This window comes from Canis aureus, chromosome 7, assembly GCF_053574225.1.
Source record: "Canis aureus isolate CA01 chromosome 7, VMU_Caureus_v.1.0, whole genome shotgun sequence".
Classification (NCBI taxonomy): Eukaryota; Metazoa; Chordata; class Mammalia; order Carnivora; family Canidae; genus Canis; species Canis aureus.
In genome coordinates this window covers 25,007,145-25,031,721 of record NC_135617.1, presented here as the reverse complement: position 1 = coordinate 25,031,721, position 24,577 = coordinate 25,007,145, and the positions used below count along the sequence as shown (strand labels likewise).

Here is a 24,577-nt window from a genome sequence, read left to right as displayed (position 1 = left end):
AGCCAGACGTGGCCTCAGGATCAGGCCCTGGGGTAAGGGTGGCGCTAAACCACTGAGCCATCTGGGCTGCCCTCAAGATCGTTTCTCCAAAATGTTGACTATCTATAGTATTTCCAGAAGACCTGGAAATTAAAAAAAAAAAAATAAGAAATTGCAATCATCACTAAAATGTCAGCTTCACCCACCAGAATTCAAGTTCTATGAGTGCAGAGTTCTGTAAGTTTTGTTCATCTTTTTCATCCCAACACCCAGAATAGTATCCAATATATTCTCAATAATATTTATTGAATTAATGAATTAATACATTCTATATAGAGTTAATTCCTTATTTTGAGATTATAGAGAGATATGACATGTTGCTCTTATTTCACCATACAACTACACATAAGTTTCAAAGGTCAGAAACATTTTTGTATGACTCTTCTTGTTTAACCCTAATATACTAATCTACTCTAATGATCATGAAGAGCTAGTGTTCTGCTGGATCACTGTTGCAGAGGAATATTTCACAGAGTTATGCATGTTTTTCTAAATGAGTATGATCTAGGAATCATGAAATCCCTCTTATGGCATTTCATTCTCGATACTGGTTTTATTTATTTACTGTTACTCTTTGTATTGCAAGTCAAATCTGTTGCTCTTGAGTCTCTTCTAAAGCAATGTGAAAAATGGAGTGCTGCTTCCACATGTTGTTGACATTGATAATATTTCAGTGTCTGGGATTTGGTCCATCAGCTTTGTCCCCTGTGTTCAAGATTGCTGTGCCCTGGAGTGTGTCAGGCAAATTTTCCTCAGCCTATATTATAACTGGTACATTTTGCAGTTTTATGTTTGCAAGGAGATGGCAAGTAGCAATAGAATGATAGCTTGACAATGTTCCAGCCTGCTCTGCTTTTTTTTTAATTTTTTTAAAAATTTTTATTTATTTATGATAGTCACAGAGAGAGAGAGAGAGAGAGAGAGAGAGAGGCAGAGACACAGGCAGAGGGAGAAGCAGGCTCCATGCACTGGGAGCCCGATGTGGGATTCGATCCCGGGTCTCCAGGATCGCGCCCTGGGCCAAATGCAGGCGCCAAACCGCTGCGCCACCCAGGGATCCCCTGCTCTGCTTTGTCAAAGATACATGTTTGGAAAAACTGGCTCTTCATCTCTGGGGTAGGTAACATATCTGACCGGATATCACTTACCCAATCAAAAAGGTCCACATAACAGTATTTATTGTTTCTAGAAGAAATGGAAAATAAAGGGCACTCTTGTTGTGTTACTTATTTATTTAATAACCTTAAGGATGGCCATTGAAAATTATATATTCCCCAAACCTTTTATCAATTACAATCTTGAAATAATCATCTATTTTAAGAACTGAGATAGATCCAAAAGTTAATTAGATGCAGCCTCTGGCCTTGAAGATCTTACAGTATAGCAGGGAAAATAGACATGGATACATAAACTTATATGCAATAGAAGTCCTAGAATTGGGTATAGAATGTAATGGAAACACAGAAGAAAGAATAAACTAACTCTTTCTGAAGTAGTAAGAGAAAATTAGGAAAGGTCTCACGGGAATGAGATTTGATGTTGACCATGAAGAATAAAAGGCAGTTTAACAGATATTCTAGCCATAGAAAACACCTTACATAAGGCTCAGAAGTATAAATAAGGGTGATATGTCTCCCAAATAGAAGATTTGGAGTACCTAAAGAGAGGAGTGTGGAAGCAAGGAAGAAGATAAGGCTAAAAAGGGGATTTGGGGAACTTTTCTTAAAAGGTATTGTACATTGGTCTTAAGAATTTTGGACTTGGGATCCCTGGGTGGCTCAGTGGTTTAGCACCTGCTTTTGGCCCAGGGTGTGATCATGGAGTCCCTGCAGAAGCCTGCTTCTCCCTCTGCTTGTGTCTCCCCTCTCTCTCTCTTTCTCATGAATAAATAAATAAAATCTAAAAAAAAGAATTTTGGACTTAAGGACTTATCAGATTCATTATATGATAGGCTGAAGACATAGAGACCAGTTAGAATGCTTTGGGGAAAGCTTTGAAGGAGCAATAGCAAGAGCATCAGCTAGGACACTGGCCTTCAGCAGAGGTCAAAACCTCAAAAGCCTTGAAGGCTCTGCAGGTAGCTTGAATGAGTAAAAGTTTGGGTAGGAGATAACCGAAGGTTATGGGTACTACAAAGACCAACCAAAGGACTACCCAAAGACATTCAAATTCAGTGTAAAAAGTAACAACTTTTTGTTGGTCAAATAAAGCTCATCCACAATGCAGATTTGACCTGCAGTTGTCAGTTTGCCATCCCATGGTCAACACAGAATGGTCTATTTATTCTCCTTTTGAATTTTTTTTTTTTTTTTTTTTTTTTTTTTGGAAGAGGGAGCTACCCTGATCTCAGGTAGATTGTATTGTGGTCAGTTATTCTGAAAGGTGAGGATTTTATTACTTTCTGAATTCTGCCTCTTGCTGAAACTCACTTCCTTTTGTTCCACTTCCTTGGCAGCCAGAGATCAGTTGGGTTTTTCCTTCCATTTTTGAAGTTTTTTGTATTCTTTACTTTCTAATTCAGAGAACATTTTGTTTACAATCAATACAGTACATGAAATTATAATAATAACCACAACTGAGATTTGCATAGTACTTCACAGTTAAAATACACTTTGTCCCCTTCTTTTAAGATAAATGAAGCAGATTTTTCAGATAAGAAATCCAAGATTTTTCTAAAGTGACACACCCACGTCATATGGCTGGAATAGTGGAAATAGGACTTTGGTCTACTCTCACAAATTGGTTTGCTCTTTCCTTGACACCATCATGCCTTGCATGGCCTATTTGCAAGTTGGATGATTCATCTGCATATTTGTTCTTTCCAAGTACAGAGAGAAAGACTATTGACTCAGGACTCAGAAAACAATGACATTTAAATAAAAATGACACTTTGGAACTTAAAAACATTAAATTAATTTCTTCTTTAAACCCACAATTTATTGAACTGACAGTGTGTTAAAATAATGAATATTTAAAAGTTTGATTATTTTTTAATATGGAAATTTTTTTCAGTGACTACTTTAAAAACTCTTGAACTCTGAACTCACTCAGTCATTCAATCCATCAAAAACTTTTTTTTCTTTTCTTTTAGTAGATATTGTACTAGGAATACAAGGAATAAAACATGGTTACTGGCAGCAACTCAGGCTGCAGGTTATTTCTGACTCATTCCCTGCAGGATTCTGTTGGTATCTTCTGAAGCCTTTTTCCCTTTATTTCTTTAACCCTGACTCAGATGCCCCTCTGAATTAAGGGTTTGGGCAGAAACTCACACCAATATCTGATAGAACCTAACTCAAGTTTTACTTAATTGTAAGCAAAACCTGAGAAGTATATAGCACCCCCTAAATGATGGGTAAGGAGAATATTATATTGTCTACAAATGTATTTTTAAGCCAAAGAAAAATAGGAGGGGGGTAACCCAACTCAGAGAACTGCGATTTTCAGTAAACTGCTTTGGAAAATATCTGATTTTTAATCTTCTCATTAAGATTCAAGAGGGAATTGCATTTATATAACTTGAATAAACAATTATGAAAATCTGAAATAATGAAGGATTGCTTGAATTTGAAAAACATGACTGCCAAGTTTAAAAGAGATGGAAATAGCAAAAGAAGGAAAATATCAGTGAATAGAATTTGTAAAACTCTCTCAGAACACAGAAAAAAATGGACAAAAAGATTAAAGTTATGAGAAAGATAATTTAAAAATGGGGAAAAGATCAGTGAGATCCCACTAAGGAATATAGAATTCCCAAAGGAAAAAATAGAATAGATGGACCAGAAACAAAGATCAAAGAGTTGAGAAGAATAATTGGATGATCCGAAGAAACTGAATCTAGAAATCTAAACATTTAAAGCATGAATAATATTCCCAGGCAAATGCCATAACAAAACATTGATACTCAATAATATTTGGTCATTTTCAGTTATTAAGGATATATAAAAACCCTAGCACTTTTAGCACTCCCACTCTCCTCCCCACTTTCTTCCACAAAATAAAACCAACAACAACCCATCAAGTTATTTATTGTGTTAGTTGTGGTCCCTTCAGGAAACAGGAACTACTGATAGTTCAGTGAAGAGATTTTAATAAAGGCATTAACAGAGAGGGTTCAAGGTGCAAAAAAGGAAGGTTAGGTACCCAGAAATTAGTAGCAGTGGGAAATTGTTGATACCCTTGGGCTGAAGGAGCAAGGAGAGAAAGTGGAGTTAGCAGAATCCAATAAGCTGGAACCTGGAAAGAGGGGCCCTGTGTGGGCTCCAAAATTGCAAAGGGACACACTACTACCAGAGATGCTGCACTGAGCAGGAGGGAATGTAGAAAATGTAACTTTGACCTCTCTCTCCCCTCCTACCCTCTGATTTCCTGCTGGTACCTCTCATTGGTCAAATTCAACCAGGAGCCAGTCAACCAGAGTGACAACATAGGCAGAAAAGAACTGTCAGTCTCCTAGTGGTCAGTGGATCTGGAAGGTGAGATAGGGATGTGGATAAGAAGAATCATTGGTATATTTAGCAAAGATCAAATAACTAGTTCAATTAAGAAAATCTAGTTAGCTTCGAGGGAGAAATGACTATTTTATGTGAATTTTAATTCCAGTAACTTTGTTCAGGTGTGAATGAAATGAAAAAAATAGTCAAGGATAAGCACCAACTTAGAGAACCTTCTGGAGGGATTCAGTGAATACAAGACAGACTTAGTCTCTGCTTCCAGAGAGTTTATAGTCATGTTAAAATCAATTTGTAATAAACAATGCCATGTGTTGAGGGGAAAGCTTCTCTACCAACTTAGGTTAGACTGGTCAGGGGCCTGCAAATTAACCAAAATAGAATGATTAACAGGAGAAAAATACTACATACATAGGAATACCCTATAGAGATAGTAGCTCTTGGGGTAAAGGTTTTTGTATCAGTTTAACAAAGGCTAGAAGGGTGGGTGACTCTTAAAGGTTTCAAAGGATGGAAGGTCCTGATGGGACTTGTTTGCAAAAAAAAAATTTTTTTTAACACAAGGTCAGTGCATCTCTGAGTATACTATGACTTGTGGTGGAGGGAGATTTGTGGCAGCTGACTCTTGTAAAGTTCTGTTCCAGTTAGATAAGGGAAGTTCAGGTAGGAATTCCTTTTGCATCTTTCGTATGTCATATGCATTCACTCTGAAGTAATCTCAATACTAGTTTGATGGGTTGCTGGTCTCCCACTTGGCTACGGAAGTAGAAGCCCAGAGTACGATGGGAAGCACAGGGTACTATGGAAACACCTTGAAGGGGAGCAACCTGGTCAAGGATGACCAGGGAGTATCTTGATCTTAGTTGACACTTCAAGTCTTAGTTGAGACAGAAGGATGAGTAAATGTTAATGAAGCAAAGCAGCTTAGAAAAAAATACAATCAAGTTGGCACTTAGTAGGTATTAAGTAACCATGATACAAAAGTTAATTTATATAATCTAAAAGTCCTCAGAAGGTTTTCATAGATAACTGTTTAGTCTGTGTGGACTGTTAGAACAAGATACTGGACACTAGTTGGTTTATAAACATCAAATATTTCTTTCTCATAGTTCTGGAGGCTGGGAAATCCAAGATCATGACACCAACAGATTTGGTATCTGGCAAGAACCCATTCCTCAGAAGGCCATCTTTTCTCTGTAATCTCACATTGCAGAAGGGGTAAGCTAACTCTCTAGGGTATCTATTTTTTTTCATTTTTTATTTTTTGTAAATTTATTTTTTATTGGTGTTCAATTTATCAACATATAGAATAACACCCAGTGCTCATCCCATCAAGTGCCCCCCTCAGTGCTCATCACCCAGTCACCCCCACCCCCCGCCCACCTCCTCTTCCCCCACCCCTAGTTCGTTTCCCAGAGTTAGTAGTCTCTCATGTTCTGTCTCCCTTTCTGATATTTCCCACTCATTTGTTCTCCTTTCCCTTTATTCCCTGTCACTATTTTTTATATTCCCCAAATGAATGAGACCATATAATGTTTGTCCTTCTCCGATTGACTTATTTCATTCAGCATAATACCCTCCAGTTCCATCCACATCAAAGCAAATGGTGGGTATTTGTCATTTCTAATGGCTGAGTAATATTCCATTGAATACATAGACCACAGCTTCTTTATCCATTCATCTTTCGATGAACACCGAGCCTCCTTCCACAGTTTGGCTATTGTGGACACTGCTGCTATAAACATCGGGGTGCAGGTGTCCCAGCGTTTCACTGCATCTGTATCTTTGGGGTAAATCCCCAGCAGTGCAATTGCTGGGTCGTAGGGCAGGTCTATTTTTAACTCTTTGAGGAACCTCCACACAGTTTTCCAGAATGGCTGCACCAGTTCACATTCCCACCAACAGTGCAGGAGGGTTCCCCTTTCTCCGCATCCTCTCCAACATTTGTGGTTTCCTGCCTTGTTAATTTTCCCCATTCTCACTGGTATGAGGTGGTATCTCATTGTGGTTTTGATTTGTATTTCCCTGATGGCAAGTGATGCGGAGCATTTTCTCATGTTCTTGTTGGCCATGTCTACGTCTTCCTCTGTGAGATTTCTGTTCATGTCTTTTGCCCATTTCATGATTGGATTGTTTGTTTCTTGGGTGTTGAGTTTTATGAGTTCTTTATAGATCTTGGATACTAGCCCTTTATCTGATCTGTTATTTGCAAATATCTTCTCCCATTCTGTAGGTTGTCTTTTAGTTTTGTTGACTGTATCTTTTGCTGTGCAAAAGCTTCTTATCTTGATGAAGTCCTAATAGTTCATTTTTGCTTTTGTTTCTCTTGCCTTCATGGATGTATCTTGCAGTCTAGGGTATCTCTTTAAATGGGTGCTGATATCAGTCTTGGGGATTCCACCCTCATGAACTTATCACCTAAAAAGGCCCCACCACCTAATAGCATCACATTGAGCATTAGGTTTTAACATATGACTTTTGGGGAGAAGCAAACATTCAGGCCACAGTTAGGAACTGATGTTACATCTACATTTAAAAAGAATTTACTGATCACCCATTAAAAAGCTGACACCGGGGAAAATACATCCAATCTCATGCTTTTGGATGAGCAATACCAGACGAAAGCAAGTAAGCCTAATACCAAAGTTTGTCCAGAGCTGTGTGTTCAAGGCAGCATGGAAGAGTGCAGGTGCTGGGAGGTTCCCCATCATCTCACTTAGTGGCTGGCAAGAGGTTTGCTTTAGGTTTGCTAAATTTGGCCCCCAAATCATTTTGTCCTCAAAATTTGGTGTCATGTTTAAAGGGACTCTAAATAAAGTGGTAAATTTCATTTTAATATCATCCTTGTCAATGAGGATCGTACTCCTGAAAATGTGTCAGCAAGTTGACAATACTAACTCTACTATCTCCACTTTTTCTTCTCTTTTCACCACTGAGATTTATCCGAGTTTAAGAGAAGTACTGCAGCTAACAGTAAGTTTTCCAGAAATTTGAATAAGTGAAGTTACTAGGAGGATGTCTTGTCAAAAAGATATTAAAAAAAAACCTATTTATTCAAATGAAGAAAGCATAAAAAGTGTATCATGTATTGGCACACATTTTGGTAGACATTTTTAATTCTTTAAGGGACATACAAATTTAAAAAGCACAAAGAAAGCAAATAATCACAGAAATGTGCTTGGTAATAAACTATATATAACCTGAAAATCAGACCAGTAGTTAATTAGAACTGTTCAAAGTTCTTTCACTCATGGAAGACCAAGACTTTTATTAGATTTTTAATTAAATTTATAATTAATACTCTGTGCATATCATGTATGAAGGCATGTTTACACAGTGTAATTTTAATCATTATTAAATTACCTCTCAAAAAAAAAAGCAAACTATAAGAGGTTTCCATGTTCAATATACAGAATCTTGTCTCTCACACGCTGTCACTTCTGTGGGAAAACAGAAACTGGTTGGATAAGAAATACGCTGATTTTGCTTATTTTTAAATTATGAAGGTAGTGTGAGCTTTTGGTAGCTCTGAAAATAGAGTAATCTCTAATGAAACATATGCATGAAGGGAGCCATTAAGACATATTTTATCTTCTTTATCTAGGCTTGTGATAAAATGTTCCCTACTGATGAAAAAGAAGAAAAAGTGCTGTGAATTGAAGAGCTGAGCTCTCTCTGTCAAGGGACTAATGATTCTTGCGTTAAAATGTAAATGGGGCAGTCTTGAGTGCTTTAAAATTTGTGAGGAAAGACTGGAATTGTCATTATGGTGTCATTACTGTGGCTCCCCACAGGAGTGATTATAAAGATGGGGGTGGGGGTGGGAGTATGAACTGAACCTCAAAGTGCCAGGAGGCTTCCTGCAGAGTTGAGCCCCATCAGGAGTCTGCCAGGACCATGAGGATTGGGGGATTCTGAAGAAAGCAAGTAAAGAAGACCAAGGGAATACATTCCAGAAGGTCAGCCTGGAGAGACAGAGAAGACTGGGATAGAGGCCCATGGCCACCGGCCGCATAGGTATGGATGGGAGTGAAAAGACTATGCTTTAGGGGACAACCAAACTGGATCAGTCTAGGGCTCAATCTGAGAAGGATTTTATTCTTCCAGAAGCAGAAAAGGGCTCAAAGGCAGTAAATTGTCCTTGGACTGGGAAGTAAAAATGTAATGAACCAAAGTAGAGGTCCATGCCCTTCTGAAACTATGAAACTCCTCCCCTCTCCCCCTCAAAACAAAACAAAAGAAAAAGCACAACAACAAGTCACTGACATAGAAATGAAATGATAAAACTTAAGTAGGGAGTTCTTATGATCTGAAAGAAAAGTGTCAACTAGACTACCTGAAAGCATTTATTGTTTCAGATTTGTGCTAAGAGATTTGATTAACTCACGATTATATTTGTGATCTGCCCCTCCACCCCCTGCAACTCTGCTGTTTATTCCTAAATTCCTTTACACTGAAGTAAAATTTAATTGTGCATTTGAAATGAGTCTGTGTTAAACTAATGGATGGGATGAAATGAAGGCTTGTCTTCTGAGGAGAAATGGAAATCCATAGCTTAAAAATTAGACTTTTAATCAATTCTTACACCCCTCTGTCTCCCCTTTCCACCCCCAACCCCCTAGACCAGGTGTAGTGCTAACAGAAGCCAGGTTTTTCCTATCAAATTGCACCACCCACACACATTCCTTTAATCTTTGCCTGTAAGATTCATTTTCCATATTATATAGAGCCTTCTCCTTCTGTCCACATTCTATTTAACGTGGAGTAACAAAACCTGGGTACCACATATGAGCAAGATGTCATTCTCAGTGTGGCATTTGCTGTCCATGTCAGGTTGGGTTTGCCAGGCAACTTGCAGCCCAGGCATCTACAAGCTGCTCTTTGCGCAAGGTTAGATGTATACCCCCTTCTAGGGAGGTAAGTAGCAATAGAAGCCACATAGAAATGGAAATGGTGGGCCCTGAACTTGGTGACTGGGCTTGTTTTAGATCGGTTAAGGATTTATTCATCATCTAGCTGGAGGGGAAATGTGTACGTGTTCTCAATAGTTATGAGTTAAATGCCAAAATATAGGCACACATTGCTGGCAGTCCTTTTAATGATAGGATGAAAAGCTTTCAGAGATGAGAAGGTAATGGTGGGGAGCAAGGCTGTGACAAAAATAGAGACTTCATAATTTGTCTCTCCTCCACACTCCTGAATTAGAATGTATGGGAAATTGACTCTGGGGTAAAGCTATTTCTGCTCTCCTCTGCTCTCATCCATTTGAAAATGGATGAAAATGCATTGTACAGATGAAAATGCTGAAAAATTATAAACCCAGAAATCTTAAGTACCATGATGTAACAAAATATAAAAGAAATGAACAGGGATGTCTAAAAAATATTTTACTTAATACAAGTCTGATATAACTAGGAAATTTGATAAGGCTGGAAATTAATCAACCTATTATTCTGGAAACAGAACAAGTTAGGCTAAGGATGTGTAGTAGATAATGTAGAAAAGAGGACTTTTTCCCCTCTCTGGAAATATTGTTATTCAAAATAAGTTTTCAAACTTTTAAATATGAAAATTAATATGAGAATTTTATGTATAGATATCTCTCATACAGTAAGAATTTGTAGCAAAAACTTAAAATACTTCCTGAATTTTATATTTTTTACAAAGGCTAGTGACTTAAATATATTTTCAGTTGCATCATGCTTTTCCAAAATCATTTTGTTGTGTATGCACGCTTTCTCCATTTCATATTTTTACAAAATTTAATTATATACTTGTTTTTGTCTTCAAGATGATTTTAAAATAATTTTATATTATGATCAATTCTACTCTTTGTAAATTCATTTGTAAGATTTTGAATATGCCTTTCAACTGAACAGTCTATTTATTTATTTATTTATTTATTTATTTATTAAAGATTTAATTTAATTATTCATGGAAAACATACAGAGAGAGGCAGAGACAGGAGAGCAGGCTCCATGCAAGGAGCCTGATATGGAATTTGATCCCAGAACTCCGGGATCACACCCTGAGCCAAAGGCAGGTGCTCAACTGCTGAGCCACCCAGGCATTCCTGAACAGTTAATTATATCAGAAGAACAATTTTTCAAGTGGAATCTTTTCTCATACATTATCTCCCACTATTGTAGTCAGAAGTTTGAAAGTTTTTAATAATGTCATTCCAAAAGTATACGTTAAAATATCTGTTCCAAAAGGCAGATAGCTTGAGAAAAATAGATAAAAAGCATTTAACATACTTGCTTATATTATTAAAAAAAATTAAAAAATATATTTTGTACACTAGCTCTATCTACTGAAAAGACCTCAAAACAGTGACAAACCCAATAGCGAAGAACACTTCTAGTACCCAGATTGTGTCTCTAATTAACCATTTTCCAACAAAATGAACCAAGACTTAATGGAGAAATGGTTGACTTAAGGTCCAGGGCAAGAGGAGCTTGGCATATCATATATGAAAGCTGGGAAGTGGTTAAAGTCTGTTGGAGTCACATCTACAAAGCCAGGAAGCCAACTCGAAGTGGCCTCCACCCACTCATGCAATATGGGATCACTGGATTATCAGATATATGAGATGTTTGAAATGAAATCCATCAAATATATTTAAATTTCAAGTTCATAATAACATAAATAAAACCTCATTGGTCAATGTGGAAAAGAATCGATTCATTTTTAAAACTGGTAAATAAGGGGAAAAAAATTGAACCTGAATCCCATCACCATCTGCATATAGCTACCAAATTATAGGAAATACTTAGAAGAATGTGTTAAACTATCTCATGGGGATGCAGTTAGCAGATCCAGAAACTCTATAGGGCAAACAAATAAACCAAAGCTCTTTTTAATAAATAAATTGCAAGGAAAAAATAAGAAGAGAGGCACCAGTAAAATAAATAATTGAGGCATCAACCAATTGCAGTGCACGGTCATTATTTGATGCTGATTCAAATGAATGATTTTAAAATTTGGGGTTAAAAGGAAGATTTGAACACTAACAAGTTATTTGGTGACAGTAAGGAATTACTGTTCATTTGTTTAGATGTGATATGGTATTATATATTACACTTTTCAAAAAGAGGTCTTATCTTTTAGAATTACATATTTACAGATAAACTTTGCTTCAAAGCAATCCAGATGGCCAGCAGAGATTGGAGACGTGAGTGGGAATATAGATGAAACAGGTTTGACCATGAGCTGGTGATAGTTGAAGCTGGGTGCTTGTCCCTGAAGAATCACTATTTTACTTTCTTTGCTCCTGCATATGTTTGAAATTTTCCATAATTAGAAGTTCAGCAAGTATTTTAAAGAGTTTCTAATACCTTTTTTTTTTTGCCTATGTAAATTAAAGTAAAAAGAGGGGAAAAACCCATGACCAACCAAGAAGATCTCAAAGAGAGATGACTCAGAAATCTTACTTCTTTTAATTAGTAAAGTCAAAGCTGAACTCTATTTCTGAAACTTTTCTTCCTCTGCCAAGACTTCTGTCAGTCATTGTCAACCTGAGGAGTTAGAGAAGGTATGCACTTCTGCACTTCTCCAAAGGGAGGTAAGCTCTGTTGCAATAGCAAGCTGTGCTGCTGAGACATGAAACAAACTCTTTTATTCTCAAAAGTCTCTCAGGATGTTCTGAATAGTAAGGACAATAAGTTAATAATGTATGTGTACTTAATAAATGTCCATTTATTTAAAAGCCTCCAGAAGAAAATTTTCAGAAGGAAATGTAAATAAGTATGAAAACTGAACTTCAAATTTCAAAATATCATAAAGGAAAATTTTATCTATTTATTTATTCATATATCTAACCACAAACTTTCTTTGCATTCCTATCTTTTGGTAAACAAGATAAAATCTTTGTCCTCAAGGAATTCAAAGTCTTAAAATGAAAAACAAATCAATGATTACAATTTACGGTTATAAATATTATAATAGTGTCTGCTTTTTCACCCTTCTGCCTTAGCACCTAGCAATATGTGGCATGAAGAGAATCTAAGTAAATATTTTATGGATGGGTAGGTGGATGAATGGTGTTATGGAGGGATGTGGTGCAAGATAAAGTAGGAGAGATAGATAAAGGTCAGCCTGAAGAAGTGCCAGGAATACCTTGCTGGAAAAAGAATCTTTGTCTTGAAGAGTAGGGCTTGTTTGTTTTTGACACACATTATCTTTTTAGAGAAGTTTAACATTCACAAAAAATTGAGCAGAAGGCACAGGATTTCCCATATACTCCCTGCCTCTACATGTGCACAGCCTCCCCTTTATCAATATCCAGAGTGGTACATTTATCACAATTGATGAACTTACATCATTAAGAACTACCCAGAGTTCTTAGTCTACATTAGAGTTAACTCTTGGCATTATACATTCTTTGAGTTTTGGCAAGTGTATAATGGCATGTATCTACCATTATAGTATCATACAGAGTTCACGCATACGTTGAAGATACTGCAGGTTCAGTTCCAAACCACCACAATAAGCAAATATCACAATAAAATGAGTCAAATGAATTTTTTGGTTTCCCAATGCATATAACATTATGTTTACCCTATACTATCATTTATTCAGTATGCAATAGCATTACATCTTTAAAAAACAGTGTATATGCTTTAATTAAAAATACTTTATTGCTTAAAAAATGCTAACCATCATCTAGCTTTCAGTGAGTCATAATCCTTTTGCTGGTGGAGGATCTTGCCTTGATGTTGGTGGCTGCTGACTGATCAGAGTGGTGGTTGCTGAGTTTTGGGGTGGCTGGGCAATTTCTTAAAATAAAACAATAATGAAGTTTGCTGCACTGATTGACTCTTCCTTTCACGAACAATTTCTTTGTAGCCTGTGATGCTGTTTGATAGCCATTTTACTGGCAGTAAAACTTCTTTCATAATTGGAGTCAATCCTTTCAAACCCTGCCACTGTTTTATTAACTAAAGTTATATAATATCCTCAATCCATGCTATCATTTCAACCGTTTTCACAGCATCTTCATCCGGAGTAGATTCCATCTCAAGAAACCATTCTCTTCACTCATCTGTAAGAAGTAGTTCCTCATCCCTTCAAGTTTTATCGTGAGGTTGTAGCAATTCAGTCCCATCTCCAGGCTCCAGTTCTAATTCTAGCTCTCTTGCTCTCTCACCACATCTGCACTTACTTCCTCCACTGAAGTTTTGAACCTCTCAAAGTCATCCATGAGGGTTGGCATCAATTTCTTCCAAACTCATATTAATGTGATATTTAAACCTCTTCCCAGAAGTCATGAATGTTTTTAATGGCATGTAGAATGGTGAATTTTTTCCAGAAGGTTTTCACTTTACTTTGCCCAGATCCATCATAGGAATCACTATCTATGGAAGCGATAGCCTTACAAAATCTATTTCTTAAATGATAATACTTGAAAGTCAAAAATACTCCTTGATCCATGGGCTACAGAATGAATGTTGTATTAGCAGGCATGAAAGTAACATAAATTTCATTGTACATCTTTATGAGAGCTGTTAGGTGACCAGGTGTATTGTTAACGAGCAGTAATATTTGGAGAGGTATTATTTTTTCTGAGCAGTAGGTCTTACAATTGGGTTAAAATATTTAGTAAACCATATTGTAAATAGATGTATTGTCATTCAGGCTTTTTTGTTCCATTTGTACAGCACAAGCAGAATAGATTTAATAGTTTTAATCCTTAAGGGCCCTAGAATTTTCAGAATGGTAAATGAGCTTTGGCCTCAACTTTTAGTCACCAGCTGCATTAGCACCTAACAAGACAGTCAACCAGTCCTTTGAAGCTTTGAAGCCAGGCACTGACTTCCCTTCTTTAGTTGTGAAAGTCCTAGAATGACAAATTCTTCCAACATAAGACTATTTAATCTGCATTGAAAATCTGTTGTTTAGGGATGCCTGGCTGGCTCAGCAGTTGAGCATCTGCTTTCGGCTCAGAGTGTGATCCTGGAGTCCTGGAATCGAGTCCCACATTGGGCTCCCTGCATGGAGCCTGCCTCTTCCTCTGCCTATGTCTCTGCCTGCCTCTCTCTCTGTGTTTCTCATGAATGAATAAATAAAATCTTTAATAAAAAAAAAGAAAGAAAATCTGTTGTTAGTATAGCTACCATCATTAAGCACCTGAGATAGATCTTAAGGATAACTTGCTGCAGCTTCTCCATCAGTATTTGCTTCCCCTTAAACTTCATGAACCATTGATCTATGCGTCTGTTTTTGTGCCAGTACCACACTGTCTTGATGACCACAGCTTTGTAGTACAACCTGAAATCTGGCATTGTGATGCCCCCAGATATGGTTTTCTTTTTTAATATTCCCCTGGCTATTTGGGATCTTTTCTGATTCCACACAAATCTTAAGATGAATTGTTCCAATTCTTTGAAGAAAGTCCATGGTATTTTGATAGGGATTGCATCACATGTGTAAATCTCCCTGGTAGCATTGACATTTTCACAATATTAATTCTGCCAATCCATGAGCATGGAATATTTTTCCATCTCTTGTGTCTTCCTCACTTTGTTTCAGAAGTGTTCTGTAGTTTTTAGGGTATAGATCCTTTACCTCTTTGGTTAGGTTTATTCCTAGGTATCTTATGCTTTTGGGTGCAATTGTAAATGGGATTGACTCCTTAATTTCTCTTTCTTCAGTCTCATTGTTAGTGTATAGAAATGCCACTGATTTCTGGGCATTGATTTTGTATCCTGCCACACTGCCGAATTGCTGTATGAGTTCTAGCAATCTTGGGGTGGTCTTTTGGGTTTTCTATGTACAGTATCATGTCATCTGCAAAGAGGGAGACTTTGACTTCTTTTTTGCCAATTTGAAAGAATTTTATTTCTTTTTGTTGCCTGATTGCTGAGGCTAGGACTTCTAGTACTATGTTGAATAGCAGTGGTGAGAGTGGACATCCTTGTCGTGTTCCTGATCTTAGGGAAAAGGATCCCAGTGTTTCCCCACTGAGAATATTTGCTGTGGGCTTTTCATAGATGGCTTTTAAGATGATGAGGAATGTTCCCTCTATCCCTACACTCTGAAGAGATCCATCCAGGAATGGATGCTGTATTTTGTCAAATGCTTTCTCTGCATCTATTGAGAGGATCATATGGTTCTTGTTTTTTCTCTTGTTGATATGATCTATCACATTGATTGCTTTATGAGTGTTGAACCAACCTTGCATCCCAGGGATAAATCCCAATTGGTCATGGTGAATAATCTTCTTAATGTATTGTTGGATCCTATTGGCTAGTATCTTGTTGAGAATTTCTGCATCTGTGTTCATCAGGGATATTGGTCTATAATTCTCCTTTTTGGGGGGTCTTTGTGTGGTTTTGGAATTAAGGTGATGCTGGCCTCGTAGAACGAGTTTGGAAGTACTCCATCTCTTTCCATCTCTCAGAACAGCTTTAGTAGAATAGGTATGGTTTCTTCTTTAAACATTTGATAGAATTCCCCTGGGAAGCCATCTGGCACTGGACTTTTGTGTCTTGGGAGGTTTTTGATGACTGTTTCAATTTCCTCCCTGGTTACTGGCCTGTTCAGGTTTTCTATTTCTTCTTCTTCTTCTTCCAGTTTTGGTAGTTTATGGTTTTCTAGAAATGCATCCATTTCTTCTAGATCACCCAATTTATTGGCATATAGCTGCTCATGATATGTTTTTAAAATCGTTTGTATTTCCTTGGTATTAGTGGTGGTTTCTTCTTTTTCATTTGTGATTTTATTAATTTGAGTCTTTTCTCTTTTGTTTTTAATAAGGCTGGCTAATGGTTTATCTATCACAGAAAAGAGAATCCAGGAGTGGCCCCTCAACTCTATGGTCAACTAATATTCGACAAAGCAGGAAAGACTATCCAGTGGAAAAAGGACAGTCTCTTCAATTAATGCTGCTGAGAAAACTGGACAGCCATATGCAGAAGAATGAAACTAGACCATTCTCTTATACCATACACAAAGATAAACTCAAAATGGATGAAAGATGTCAATGTAAGAATCCATCAAAATCCTAGAGGAGAACACAGGCAACACCCTTTTTGAACTTGGCCACAGCAACTTCTTGCAAGATACATCTATGAAGGCAAGGGAAACAAAAATAGAAATGAATTATTGGGACTTCATCAAGATAAAAAGCTTCTGCACAGCAAAAGAAACAGTCAACAAAACTAAAAGACAACCTACAGAATGGGAGAAGATATGTGCAAATGAAAATATCAGTGAGGGTGACAGAACATGAGAGACTCCCAACTCTGGGAAACAAACAAGTGGTAGTGGAAAGGGAGGTGGGCAGAGGAATGGGGTGACTGGGTGATGGACACTGAGGGGGGCACTTGACGGGATGAGCACTGGGTGATATGCTATATGTTGGCAAATTTAAGTCCAATTAAAAAAAAAACCTTTATGAACCATCCTCTGCTGGTTTCAAACTTTCTTGTGCAGCTTCCTCACCTCTCTCAGCCTTCATAGAATTGAAGAGTGTTTGAACCTTACTCTGGATTAGCCTTTGGGTCAAGGGGATGGTGTGTATGGTTCGATGTTCTATTCGGACCACTAGAGTTTCTGCATATTAGCAATAAGGCTATTTCACTTTCTTATCAGTCATGTGTTCATTGGATAGCACTTTTAATTTCCTTCCAAAGCTTTTCTTAGCATCCAGAACTTTACTAACTGACACAAAAGGACCAGCTTTTGGCCCATCTTGGCTTTCCATAAGCCTTTCTCACTAAACTTAATCATTTCTAGCTTTTGATTTCAGGTGAAAAACATGTGACTCTTTCTTATACTTGAACACTTAGAGGCCATTGTAGGGTTATTAATTGGCTTAATTTCAATATTATGTCTCAGCAATAAGGAGGCCTGAAGAGAGGCAGAGAGAAGGGGGACCAGCCAGTTGGTGGAGCAATCAGAACACTCACAACATTCATAGATTAATTTCACTGTCTTATATGGGAGCAGTCCATGGCAGCCCTAAACAATTACAATAGTAACATCAAAAATCAAAACTAACCATAACAAATATAATAATAGTGAAAAAGTGAAATATTGCAAGAATTATCAAAATGTGACACAGAGACACAAAGTGAACAAATACTGTTGGAAAAATGGGGCCAATAGACTTCTTAACACAGACTTGTCATGAACCTTTAGTTTGTAAAACAAAACAAAATAGCAGTATCTATGGAGCTTAGTAAAGTGAGGCATAGTAAAACAGGTATGCCTATAGTTTCAGTGTCCTAATAATCTTCTGTGTTTTTTCTATTCAGCTCTTCCTCTTCTGGCTCCTAGAACTGATTTTTTACTGTCTCCATAGTTTTACCTTTTCCAGAATGTCATGTAGTTGGACTGATATAATTTAATGTAGTCTTTCCAGAGTGGCTTCCTTCACTTACTAATATGCATATGTTTCCTCTGTGTCTGTTTATGGCTTGATAATTCATCTCTTTTTAATACTGAATAATGTTCTATTATCTGGATGTACTACAGTTTATTTATCCATTTACCTATGAAAAGCTATCTTGATTACTTCCAATTTTTGGCAATTTTGAATAAACCCATTATAAATATCCATGTGCAAGTTTTTGTGCAGGAGGACTTAAGTTTTCAACTGATTCTAGTAAGTAGCAAGGAGAACAATTGCTGGATCATATGGTAAGAGTATGTTTATTTTTGTAAGAAACCACCAAACTGTCTTTCAAAGTGGCCATACCATTTTGTATTCTCATCAGCAAATAATGAGAGTTCCTGTTGCTCTTCATCCTCACCAACATTTGGTGTTGTCAGTGTTTTGGATTTTTGCCTTTTTAATAGACCAGTAGTGGAATCTTATGTAAATTAGCAGTTCATATGATGATATATGATGTTAAACATCTTTTCATATTTATATTTGCTATCTGTATCTTCTTTGGGGAGGTGTCTGTTAAGGTCTTTTGCCAGTTTTTTTAAATAAATTTATTTTTTATTGGTGTTCAATTTGCCAACATATAGAATAACACCCAGTGCTCATTCCATCAAGTGCCCCCCTCAGTGCCTGTCACCCAGTCACCTCCACCCCCCACCCACCTCCCCTTCCACCACCCCTAGTTCGTTTCCCAGAGTTAGGAGTCTCTCATGTTCTGTCTCCCTCCCTGATATTCCCCACTCATTTTTTGCCAGTTTTTTAATCAAGTTGTTTATGTATTATTGAGTTTTAAGAACTCTTTGTATATTTTGGATAACAGTCCTTTAGATGTTTCTTTCATAAATATTTTTTCAGTCTGTGGCTTGTCTTCTCATTCCTTTGACATTGTCCTTCACAGAGAGGTTTTTAATTTTAATGGAGTTCAGCTTATAAGTTATTTCAAATAATGGATTCTGCCTTTGGTGTTTTATCTACTGAGTTATCTCCATACCCAAGGTCATGTAGATTTTCTCCTCTTATCTTTCATGAGTTTTATAGTTTTGCATTTAACATCTATGTCTATGATCCATTCTCAGTTAGTTTTTGTGAATGTCTGTGTAAAGTTTGTGTCTAGATTCACTCTTTTTGCATGTGCATGTATGTAGATATCCAGTTGTTCTAGCACCATTTGTTGAAAAGACTTAGGAGGGATTTTTGTTTGTTTGTTTCTTTTAACTTTAGGAATAAGATGATATTTCTTAAAGAAGCCAAAGGAGAAGCTTCTAGTCTTTTATTTAACGTTCCAGGATAAAACTATACTTTTCATAATCAAAAAAGGGACTAATCACCAATATTGATCATTAAAGCAACTAATTTCTCTATCTCAGTCCTCTCCAAACAATTATTTATATATCCTACTATCCTTAAAACAGGATGACCTTACAGTTTTCAATTGTTATACTGGGCTGAACCATATTATTGTGGATTTAAAATATATAATTGATTTAATAAAAAAACAATCACATGAGATTTCTAACTCAAAACGATTAAAATATTTGTAAAACTTAAAGGAAAATTTAGTTCACAATATGATTATTTTTATAATAACTGTTTCAAATAACATGGGATTTTTATTTTATTGTTTAAAAATGCAAGCTGTAAAAGATAATTCATTCCAATAAAATTATTATAATTAATAGCATAGAATTGTTGGTGCCACTCAAAAATTATAATAAAAGGAATAACTCCATTACACTAAGGAGAGACAAAGAGAAACAATACCATTAAATATAATTCACATGGTTCCTTGTATCCAGATTGCAAAACTTGAAGTTCACAATTGCTGTGACTGTAGGTGCAATATAGATGAAGCAAGTTTGTAAACATGTCCAATTCTTTTCACTAAGTTTTGGGAACAAAAAAAGAGAAAGTAAAATTCATTCACTCATTCATTCGATATTTACTAAGTCCCCACCACAACTAAATAAGTGAAGAGACAGTATTATAACAGATACAAAGATGTATTAGAGTTCCACTCTCAAGGAACAAACATTCTGTTAGGGTGGATAAGAACCTACCAAAACAACTTAGAGTTACAATAGAAAATAATCTGGAAATAAAAGCACAAATTAGTTGCTAGAGGTTTTAGGGAAGAAGAGAATTATTTCCAGCTGGGAAAATCAGGAAATGATTCATGAAAGAGAAAATACTTGGGCTAAATCTTAGGAAAGGAAGAAAACCTACTATCCCTTTCCACGCAGATGCTTTTCATAAAGAGCCTGCTTATTTCCCAAATCTCAAGTACATTAGTGGGAGGAGGTTGATGTTCTACTCTTGCACCCTAGTCTTGCTTCTTTTTTATTTATGTATTTTTAATATAAATTCAAGTTGCCAACATATAGTGTAACACCCAGTGCTCATCCCATCCCCAGTCTTGCTTCTATACTATTAGCACTCCTCCATTTTATGAAAGCTCTGTTCCTCAAAGATTCACACCATCGAACTTTTCATCCTCTCCCCCTCCTCATTGCTGTCAACCAATAGCCTCTGGTCATTTTCTGTTAATTACTACTGACCGTGGTTCCTAGAGTGTCTTCTTCCTCTTCACTCTGACCTCCTCTTATTCTTCCTGTATTCAACACACATATAGACAGGGCTGGCACTTAAACTTGTGCAAGTCTGGAAGACCAACTCTATCACCATTGCTACCATTGATCTGTGTAGTTATTTTGATAAATTCTGGCAGGTGATGGTAAAACATCTTGTGACAGAGGTGCCATTTTCTAACTTGCATAAAGCTGCCACACTGTCTCCTGGCAGGGTTGTTTATGGATAATTCATTCAATACTTTGGCCCCTTTGTTTTTTTATCTTATTCTCACCCATTGCCTTGACCACCATTTTACCTCAGCTATATGATCTCAGAATCATGCCCTAAATTTTATCACCCCAGAGACTAGACTACCTCACAATGAATCCAAAGACTCTGCTTCCCTGTATTATCCTCCTGTCTTCCTAGCTCATTTACTCAAGTAATCTTTGAAACAATTTTCCTAGCTAGTTAATGCCACTAATTCATTCCCTCTTCTATTTTCTCTCTGCCCATTATTTATTATCATCTTTTATTCTCTCCTATCTAGCTTAGATTTCATGATCTTTCATTAGAATCATTCTGTTACGTATACAACAGAACAACATCTTTTCCTTCTCTTCCTCTTTCACATTTTCTTGAGGGGAAAAAAAAAAACCACACAATCCTGGATGAACCCAACATCTGCCTTCTCTGGCTGGCACTCATGCAAATGGGCATTGATGAAGAAAGCTCACAGTCACCAGATGGTTACTTTTTAATCCATCCCGTAGCAGTCTTCTCACTCATGCAATTCCAACAACACCTTTCATAGACCCTATAACAAACTGAGTTCTATTGCCTTTGCACATGTTGTTCCCTTTTCTTGGAATGATTTTCCCCCAAACTCCTGGCATGGTTTAACCACTATTTGGCTATCAATTCTCAGCTTAATAATAATAATTAATAGCTAATATTCACTGAGCACATTTTTTGGGTCTGGGGATTTACACAAATTAGTCAATCTTCTCAATATCTTTAGTTTTAGATAGTATTACTATCTTCATTTTAAAGAAAAGAAAGTTAAGGATTAGAGTAAATTAAGGATTAGAGTCCAGTAATTTATTCATGATTGCACATGGAGAATAGTACCTGCAGAATTTGGACCCATGCTAGCTGACCATAGGTCCTATGTACTTAGGTAACCTATTCTGTTGCCCTATTTGGGGCTGTCTCCCCACTCTCTCCTGCTACTCCTCCACAGATATGTCTTCCTAATGTCACCCTAAAAATATTTTCCAATAAGTTCCTCAATGTGTAATTATACATTTATTTGCTTAGTTATGCCTTGCATCTTCATTGTTTCCCTCCTCTAAGTAGACCTAAGCTCCAAGGGGTCATATGTCTACTTCACATATCACTGTGTCTTTAGGGCCTAGCAATGTGCCTGATTTATGACAAAATCAGTCAATGCAGGACACCTGGATAGCTCACTGGTTGAGCATCTGCCTTCAGCTTAGGTAGTGACCCTTGGGTCCTGGGATCCAGTCCTGCAACATGATCCCTACAGGGAGCCTGCTTCTCCAACTCTGCCTATGTCTCTGCCTCTCACTGTGCCTCTCATATAAATTAAATCTTTTTTAAAAAATCAATCAATGCAGAGTAGGGCACACCTGGCAGAGCTGAGTGTAAACAAAGGTCCAGCAGGAAGAATTGGGGCACTCTAACATGATGGCCTCACGTAGTTGTGAGATGATACTTTCCATCCCATAGGTTGGCACTGGCAAGATAAACAAGGCTAGAGAACTGACAAATACCATATCAAACCAAAAAGTGGAAAGCATCCTATTTTCCAGAGCTGAGGATCCCCTCTATTTCTTGGGAATATGGGGCTGGCTCACTTCACTCTGAGTTGTGAGCTGAAGTGCCATCAGAGTGGACTCTTTCAGCTCCCCACATGGGTTCCTGTTGAGACTCAAGGACACTTCCCAGACAAGGAAGGATGGAACTATCAGGGCATAGATCACCACAGCAAGAACTTCTGAGGAGGCAAAGAGTGTGAGATAGATAAGTAAGACAAGATCAGTAAACAGCAATAGGGTAGAATTTTATCATATTTGACCAAAAGTCATTCCAATGCTCTTGACACAGCAAAGGGAAGGTACATGCAATCTTTAAAATAACTTACAAAGGTCAAAACAGAACAAAGCTGAAGTGAACTCTTGAGTGTACAAAATGGTAACATTCACAGCATTAATTTTATGAGGGGAAACTTTAGGGCAATATTCTATCCCTAGGTCATTTTAACTGCACTGTCTAATATAGCTTTAACTCTAAATTTTAAAGTAGAAAGTGCAAAGAGTCTCTAAAAATTGTGACATGTTTATGTGCCATGATAAATTACTTATTTTTTTATCTTGTTTAAGAGTTACGCTTTACAATGTCCTGGAGAAATCTGCAGCTTGATACCACATGTTTATGGCAGAATAAAAGATGCCAGGAAGGTGTGGGCTTTATGGGGTAAGGAGACTTAAAGCTGAACTGGAGTTGCAGCAAACATTAAGAGAGGAAAGACAGCAGGATGATTAAGCCACAGCTTTCAGATTTCTACACACATTCTGTGCAGAGCCATCACTTTTGCCATGGAATCTAGAGCTCATCTTGGCTACTAAGATTTCTGTGATAATGAAGTCCAGAAGATTCTAATTTACCTTGACTTTCAGGAGGAGTTAATGAAGAGAATCAAAGAGGTCTAGAGTCCAGGGCAACTCAGCATAGGTCTGCCTACCTACCTCTGACCACCTAGTAGGTGGTAGACAGTTGCTCCTGAATGCTGCCTCTAGCTGGTGTATGCCTGAGAGATGACATCAGGAGCACAGAAGACCCCATTGGTGTCTGACTCTAATTCTATGGGGTCTTATTCTTGCAAGCATTCATAACTCCCCACAGGAGTGTACTTGACCCATGCAGGACAGGCTAAAGGGCTACAGAACAAATGCCTATGGGAGCAGTCCTCAAACAATGGCAGCTAGGAGGTGGTGGATAAATGCATCTCTCGGGGACATTGCTGAGGTTTGCTGAACCCTAGAGGATTGAGACCCTAACTACCTTTTATAGGAATATTTAGAGTGACTATGGTAAAATGAACAGAAACTTGTGAAAATTACACTCATCCTCTCCTCTTTCTTGGTTATTATTATTCAATTTTGTAAATATGGAAACTAAGGCTTAAAAAGTTAAAGTGACTTAATTTTTTAAAACAACTTTATTGAAGTATAATTCATGTACCATCCAATTCACCCATTTAAAGTATAAAACTCTGTAGTTTTTAGTATAGTCACAGTTATGCATCCATCACCATAATCTACTTTTAGACTATTTTTGTCACTCAAAATGGAATTTGTTTTTGCAACAATAATAGAAAAATATTTAACCTATGTATAAGGTCCTATGCCAGGATCTGTGCCAGGAACTGGACATGTAGGTAAACAAGAAAGACATGTTCCAACTCTCATGCAGCTAAAATTCCAATGGAATGGACTGATAAATGCATAGAAAAATATGGTAACAAGATAATTGTTGGCTGTGATATGTATTGTCAAGGGAATAAACAGGGTGAATGAGAAAAAGAGAAATAAGGACAAAACTTTGCATCCTAAGGTTGAGGACAGCCTCTCTGAGGAGATAGCATACAAGTAATTATTGAAGACGCATCAGGCAGATGAAGAAGGGGACAAGAACATTCCAGACTCGATGAATAGCAAGCACAGAGGCCCCAAAGGCTGAGTAGGCAGTGATATGAATTGATGTTGGAGAAATAGGAAGAAGGAAGATCCTGCAGGTCTGTATATACCATGAGAAGGCATTTGGATTTTAATCTAAATACATTGAGGCACCACTGAAATATTTTAATTATCAGGTGTCATGACCTAATCTATGCTTTTAAAAAATTTGTCTGGCTGCTCTGTGGAAAGTAGACACTAGACAGGCAAGAGTAGAACCAGGAGGACTGGATAGGAGCCCACTGCAATTGTCTGGGCAAGAGATGATGTTGACTTGGACTTGGTGGTAGCAGAGGAGATAGAAAGGAGTAGATGATAGGTTAGCAAATTGAATTTAAATATTTTTTTAAAAAATAAATAAAAAT

The 24,577-nt window shown here is 37.1% G+C and overlaps 1 long non-coding RNA gene across 3 annotated transcripts in view; it reads left to right on the top strand.

Moving 5' to 3' along the window:
* LOC144317146 (uncharacterized) overlaps window positions 1-16,896 on the top strand; it is a 36,665-nt gene extending 19,769 nt beyond the window's left edge. For 2 of the 3 annotated variants that reach the window (XR_013383045.1, XR_013383044.1), the window contains exons 3-4: window positions 5,600-5,708; window positions 8,095-10,049. This is a non-coding gene — a long non-coding RNA (uncharacterized LOC144317146). Of the gene's footprint in view, window positions 1-5,599; window positions 5,709-8,094; window positions 10,050-16,247 lie in introns of those variants that run through there. The other variant, XR_013383046.1, reaches the window with a different exon arrangement.
* The last annotated feature ends 7,681 nt before the right edge of the window (window positions 16,897-24,577 follow it).